This window comes from Stegastes partitus, unplaced genomic scaffold (genome assembly GCF_000690725.1).
Source record: "Stegastes partitus isolate 25-593 unplaced genomic scaffold, Stegastes_partitus-1.0.2 Scaffold242, whole genome shotgun sequence".
Taxonomy (NCBI): Eukaryota; Metazoa; Chordata; class Actinopteri; family Pomacentridae; genus Stegastes; species Stegastes partitus.
In genome coordinates, this window is record NW_007577973.1 from 603,940 (window position 1) to 611,824 (window position 7,885).

Genomic DNA, 7,885 nt, shown 5'->3' on the forward strand with positions numbered 1-7,885 from the left:
GGGGAAAAGACTCCAAACAAAAGATGTCGACTTACTTTGCCCTATTGTCAGATGTCTGCAGATGTTGGCATGTGTAAGCTGATGACTGTTCATCAGAAAGATAAGCGATAGCTTGTGTTTCGATTTCACATTTAAAATTCTATTATATATCTTTTGGGAGAAGGATAAAACAGAATTCAGGCTCAGCAGCAATAAAGCCAGAGATCCCCGTCTCTTTGCATCTAGGGTACTCCCAACATGTTCACAAAGACAATGCAAGGTGATGTAAAAATGTAGTGCATGCAAGCCATACTTCACCAACACATGTGGTGAAAAGCACTCAGTGTAAACATAACTGTGTATAAAAGAAGCCCACAGGGTTTCTCCTTTCCACACGTATTCAGCATTTCAAATCTGGTAAGGATTCAGTCGAGTTATGAGGGTTGGGTGACGGCATGAATTCAGCATCGAGCGGTCATCGGGACACCAGCGATGAGGCAGATAACCTCCGATGTTCTCAATGTGGGAGGACGCCAACAACTGGAGCACACTTGAGATGTCATGCTTGATTTCTAAATGGCTGCCTTTTGGAATAATTTATATGCTTAGACTTTTCTTGAGCCTGACAGGTAATTCCACATCGGCAGCAGTATCTTTGTGCATTAAGACATAACCGCCCTATCACTATTATACAGCATGTCGATAATCAGCCAACATCACACATCAGCTGGGTATATAATCTAAACTGACAGTGCCCATCTCCCGTACAACTCTTGAGCATAGCGGTAACTCCATGTGTCCTACACACAGCTCTCCAAGATGTTCCAAATGTGAACGAGGCCGCAGACTAATCTAATGACCGATTTCCCACCCTGTACTGGTATGACATCAATAATCTCCTGAGATCGCCCGTTAAGAAATTCCCCTGATATAGAACACCAACACGACAGCATGGCACAGAACTGAAGCAGGACTATATCACTATACAGCCAACACTATTAAATTATTATACAATGAAACTGGGTACACTGAAATCTATTGCAAATAAGATTGTTGAGAATGGGGGGAGGGGAGGGGGGGCGCAATCACAGCCAGATAACATTTACAGGTCTGGGGAGGAAATACATCAAATTTATAAATTTACAACCATTGAACTTAAATGGTGATAATAATATCCAGTTGACCAGTACACAGGGAGAGGTACAGCTGCCCTGGGAGGAACAAAGAAAGCCTTGAGCAGCAGCCGGAGGAAATGTTGGAAAAATGAGTCAGGTCCACGCCACTTTGCGTGAGATGGCCTGTTTGAAGCATTCTGGGTCGACATTGCCACCAGGCCGTAGCGCTCTCTCCAAGCTCACCAGCACATTTTGGTGGCACTCTCTGATGTTGACCGGGTATTTGGCTCTCAGTAGCTCATATGCAGCAATCAGCCTCATGTTCTGCTTCACCATTAGATACTGGATGATACACGTCGGTGCCAGAGAGAAGCCATCCCGACAGTGGACCAGGACGCGCTTTCTCTTCTCAGTGGAGGCATTGATGCATTCGTTGATGTCCTCGAAGCAGCGCTGCTTCAGTGCCGGGCCGTCGCCCAGAGCATCTGGCACATCTCCGATGTCCACCTTGAGGCGGGACCAGCTGTGCCGGGCGCCACGGGAGCAAGTGCAGGGTATGAGGCTGAGAGTGGGGCCTGGTTCTCCCGGAACACTACTCATGTCGATGATACTGTCGATGTTGTTGCGGCACAGAGTACGCCCGTTGTACGCCGCGTTCAGATTTCCAACATAGATGTAGTCCGTCACCTTGGAGATGACAGGTTCAGAATACTGGAAGTGTTCAGGGCCGCTGGACTTGAAGTCGGGTGTATCAGGGCCCCTGGCTCCGGCGGGCCCCGTGGCAGCTCTCCTACTGTAGTTACGCAGCTTCTTGGAGCCCGAGCGGGACGGAGGATTTGAGTCAGACTCAGAGCTGCTGTTCCAGGGTGGAGAGAACAGAGAGAAGCGACTGGAGGACTTGCTCTTATTGAGGATCTCCACCGGGCTGGACAGACCAGAGCTGGATGCTGTGGTAGAAGCAGAGGCGCAGAAGAGGGACGCTCGCTCCAGAGAACCTGTGCTACTGGCTGCTCCTGCACTGTGAGCCTGTTCCATCTGCAACAGACACAAATCTGACATGTATTCAACGAAGACCCATCCAGATCTAAGGACTTCATCAACCCAGCGGTCAAGAGCTGAGTACGGCACATGGTATGGTGTCAAAAGCACAGAAACTAAGAATTATTGAAACATAGGATTTGCAATCAGTTTGTGCTTTAAACAAGGGTAAAATAAATTACCAGGGAACAAAAACACCCAAGTACCCTTACATAGAAATGTAACTGTGCTCTTTACGACCCTTTTCATATAACTCTGCCTTAACGCTTCACTCTGGCAGTTTCTGACCAGTAAAGTGACACAGTAAGCAAGAAGAACTTCTTTTTACATGACACAGTGTTGTGTTCAGGTTTACTCCTGACTCTTGCCGAGGACACAGCAGATGTCCGTGCGTTTGTGGACATACCTGAGCTTTGAGGTTGTTCTTCCACTCCTGCGTCTCCAGAGCCTTGAAGCGTCCACTGCTGTCGGAGGAGACTGACACACAGAGGGGCCTGTGGGCTCTGGGGGGGAGCTGGGGGGTGAGGGCCACCGGGACGGGCCTGGCATCGGCGTGCTCGCTCCTACTCATCATTAGATTTGGACAGGAACCTGAGACACACAGGAGAGTATGTCTTGACATTAAAAGCTAAACAACAGGATGATTTGTCATATCTGGTGGATAAAAGCGTGTCATTCACTAAGAACAGCTAAAAAAGTGTGTGATGCACTAATCAGAGAGCTTATTTAAAATCGGTTACTGGCCCAGATGTATCAGCGTAAACAGTATGTTGTCTGATATGTGCTGATATAACAACTTTTTTTTTTTCCCTACAACATAATGCAGGATGGTTGGGGTAATTTACAAATGGTGTCAGCACAGTTCATCTAGCAGAGGCCACACCGACTCCATTGTTTACACTCATTTTACAAAGTTTAGAATTTAGTCATGGAAATGTATTTATTTTGTTGTCGTGTAAGGTTGCAATGGTTTCTCTCCTCTCCTGTTTTCACTGTGTGTGTTTTAGGCCCGTCTCACAAGGACAGACTGGTGCAGAGAAGACACAGGTAAATATAGCATTACTGAAATTGACGACAACTTGAAAAGCCAGCGTTAATCCGTCTAAAATCAAAGACCGACACACATCAAATGTCTGAAAGTCAGACTAAAATATCAGGAGATTTTGTTTTTGGTTTGTTTATTGAACACAGCCTTCTAGTTTCAGGTTGGCTCTTACATCAGCAGCAATGTTAGATGTCAAAGTGACACACACATGAATGCCAGGACCCAAGGTTTGACTGATCCATGTATATATAAAGACTATAGACCAGGGGTGGGCAATCCTGGTCCTCGAGGGCCACAGTCCTGCATGTTTTAGATGTTTCCCTCTTCCAACACACCTGATTCAAATGATCAGCTCATCATCAAGCTCTGCAGAAGCCTGATAACGATCCTGATCATTTGAATCAGGTGTGTTGGAAGAAGGAAACATCTAAAACATGCAGGACTGTGGCCCTCGAGGACCAGGATTCGACACCCCTGATATAGACAGATATATTGATTTTTTCTTTACCCCCGATGAGTATCCGTCCCAAAAATCCAGTGACAGTTTGGCTTCACCAGTCAGTGGTTTTATATGCAAAGCATCAATCAACTTTTGTGACTCAAATTTAGTAACAAAGTTCTTTTTTGTTTTTTAGAAAATACTACAGATAACTTTGAGAAAACAAGGATTCTGAGTTTTACGTCTTGATTAAAACACATGAATGGTTTAAGCAAGGACTGTTCCAATGTGTTGACTTGCCCCTTATTCAAATACTGTCATCATTAGGCCTCAGGATACAGGATGCTTCAGCTACTGGCAGTATCCCATTTATGCAGCACTGAAACATATCCCTCTAAAGCAGGGCTGGGCAATCCTGGTCCTCAAGGGCCACAATCCTGCATGTTTTAGATGTTTCCCCTCTTCCAACACACCTGATTCAAATGATCAGCTCATCATCGAGCTCTGCAGAAGCCTGATAACCATCCTGATCATTTGAATCAGGTGTGTTGGAAGAGGGACACATCAAAAACATGCAGGACTGTGGCCCTCGAGGACCAGGATTGGACACCCCTGATCTAAAGCATCAGATTCAGAAGCATTTGTAACGTGAACAAAAACGTAGTTGGAGGAGGAAAACAGAGTTCTGTCCATAGAAGATATCGCTTACCAGCACATTCTGAGCGGGTGATGGACTGAATCTGCAGAGTTTTCTGGGTTTTCAACAGGCTGTGAAGAGTTCTCACTATAAATACAGATGAGAGGTCACCTTGAAGTAAACTTGTAACCCCCACACGTGGCTCAAAGGCGATCATCATTTACAGTTTAGAGATGACATTAAAAAAGCACCAATCTTACCGATCTTTCCATTCTGCTTGCAAAGCACCTTTTGATCCAGAAGTTTGTGTGCACTCAGGTCTTTGTTCCACTCTTCCTCGGCTTCCATGTTCCGCCTCCTGCTGACAGAGGCACATAACCCCGGCTCAGGCGGCCCGTCATCTTTTGCAAGCCGAGCAACACTTCAGCTCCATCGGACAGACATGACTTCAGCTGTTCGCGGCGTAGACTAACTCTGCCACAAGCATCACTGGCTAGGTTAGCCGCTAACTGCGTGCTAACTGTGAGTTAGCCAACCAGCCAGCTAGCCCACAGTGTGAGTAATGTTGTAGAGCTGGTGGAGGCTCTATCGGCAGTTATTTCTAGTGGTTACGCAAGACTGCAACAAACTAAAGTAAGCACGGCAGAGGGCCGTACTAACATGACGACTAAAGTGGTTTACTACTGTCTTCTCTGGAATTCGGGATGTTAGCTTGACCGCTAGCAAGCTAACCGCCGCTAGTTAGCATAAGTATCCGCTGTTTAATACTCGGACGGGCATTGCAGCTCACCAGCATCAGCAGCAACTACAGCAGCATATTGCGGCCGTCAGCTGCTGCGCTACACGAGCTAACGTCGGTGTCAAACACCACAAATGCAGTAATTTATTCGGAGCTCCGGTGACTAACTGGCTGGTTCCCAACCAGCACCGCCAGCCAGCAGCATCACCACCGTGGGCGCGATCCCGACCCCCTGCCGCGCGGACTCAAATGCGACTGCTTTTTGGTGTAACTTCCGCCCTGAACTCGGACTGACAGGAGATGTTGTATTTACCAGCACTCTGCAAGGACTTAACAAGACTAGATGCAATTTAAATGAAATCGGGAATGTTTGCAAGCTTAATGACTGCGAAGTAACTGTAAGTGATGTATAAACCTCCTGCAAGGCAAAACACGGGGCACAGTAGAGTGTGTTTGATTGCCGCTCTGGCGTCACCCAGGTGGGCGGATTGAGGCAGTTTCTGAAAGAAATTTAACTCGAGCCAGGGTAGTTATTTTTAAACAAACGCACTTCCGAAAGTATCCGTAATAATGCGACAATATTTTATAGAGTAATTATGTTTTTATGTATAACTTTTGATTTCCATGGCCGATTGTACACAGTCATATAAGAACAGATCGAAAAGGGAACAAACTCAGAAGATCGCATTTGCTGAATATTATATGATTAGAGCAAAAAAGCAAATGAATAAAAATAAAAGGGGAGGCTACTTCTTACATAAGCACATTTGTATAAATCCGTATTTAGCAGAGCTCCTCTGGTGATGGCAGGTTACAGTAGAAAACATTGGTGCCTTCACAATAGATGAAGCATCTTTGAAATGCTTTAAACTGTGCAGTGAAGCTTTTGTGAAGGTCAAAGATCATTATCAGATTCAGCAAATGTTGAACAGCAACTATTTTTTGTCTTTCTTTTCTCTTGATATCACAAAAAACAAAAATAATAACAATCAAACACCCAGTTGTACATTTATGTGGTTTTTAATCATTTTTAAAGAGCCACACAAGAGTTTTTATATTTAAAGGTCCAAAAAAAAGTTTTGTCCAACACAACTTATGTGTGTGTTGCTCAAAGCCTCAAGCCCAATCATTATAACCATCCAAACACAAATATATAACTTCCACAAAGCCGTGGTTTCACAGAGGTTTCAGTTTTGAAGCAGCAGATTAAATGAAAAACAGCTAAACAGCTTAAACTGATTGAAAATGTGAAGCTATAAATCACTGAAAATGAGTAAATTCTCACACTGTAGATGTCAGGACTGCTTTCTTAGACAATTAATTTCTACCCAGTGCATTTTTTTAAAAATCTATTTTTAATAATCTGCACAGAAACAAATAAGAACTCTGGGCTGAAAATGTTGTTGTGTTCCAAACAGCTGTTTATTTTTTTGTTCCCTTCACAAAGAATTTTAAACGCATTAGTGTTACTTTACCTGCCTCAGCTAAATAACAAAATGCCTCACAGAAAAATCAGAGATGACAGCACACATTCATATCAGTGATCTAAATCATTCACAGAATCGACAATATTGGCAAATTATGTCTCATGATCTGTAGCATCACACCATCAGTTAAAAGAATCGACTTACTGTTCGTGTGAAGCTGTCATTTCTCAGTGTGTCAGCAGGCGGACTGGAGCAACAGCAGCAGCTCCGTCTCAAAACAAATATGTTTGAACTGATCTGGAGCCTGTTTTCCCTCCCCCTCTCCTGCTTCTTGTGTTTTAATTGGATGGCCAGGCCGCTCTCCAGGTTTCCTGGTAACACACCGATCTGCTGATGTCACTGCTCTCCATAATGAAGTGCAAGTGTATGTAGCTGCCTTTGTCAATAAGCAGGCAGGGAAATTCACAAGAGATAAGCTTGACAATGAAGGCCACGTCTGCCATGATGTGATTTAAGGTGATCAGGAAACACTCAGCTTCTCAGGCTCCTAAACTCTCATTGCATTCACTTATTAGCCTGGTACCTCAAATTATCCTCACTGTGACCTTACTTATTTTAAACAAGGTGTGCTCAGAATTTTTAGTTTTTCTCACAACCTATCTGCTAACATAAAGGGAGCAGAGGCTTCATCAATATATTTACTGTTGGTGTCACTTTTGGGGACCTGTCATGTCAGTCATACCGTCATTATATTACAATAGGACTGTTTTATACAGCATGTCAAATTATCTTTTTGAGTTATTAAAGTGGAAAAAGAAACATTCAAGACCCCCTCTAGTGAAAACCAAGTTTTGCTGCAGTGTATTGATGACTGTCTCAAAAACACAGACTCAGACCTCCAGGGGTTCATACACGATCAACCAAAGGAAACAATCCTTTCCCCTTATTTAAAATCGTTCTCTGGTGTGAACTCACATGACTGATTTAGTCCAATATTACAACTTTCCATTGTGTTGCATAGAGTAGTTTTATAGTATCTGAGCAGAGTCGTAGGTAAACGGGTGTGCTCGAGCTACAGTGAGTCGCAGAGGACTTAAAGCATCTACACACTGAAAAAGAACAAACAGAGCAGAACTACATCCAAGCCATGTGTATAAAATAGTAGTGACATGGCTTCATTCATACCTATTTATTCAGTTAAAGTGTAATGCAGGGCTTGATCTCACATTTAAGGTTAATTAATGGATACAGTTAGGAATTCTTGTAAGTGGACAATTAATGAAGAATAGGTTATTTGCACATTTAAAGTCTTTGTTCAGGACTTTCAATCAATTAATCATATGAAAGAAATTTCTTCATTTATATGAATTTAAACGGGCCTAACACTTTGATTTAAAGATACAACTGATAAATTTAGTAGATTTAGTGAACTTGAAATTCACTATATCACGATCCATTGTTTTATC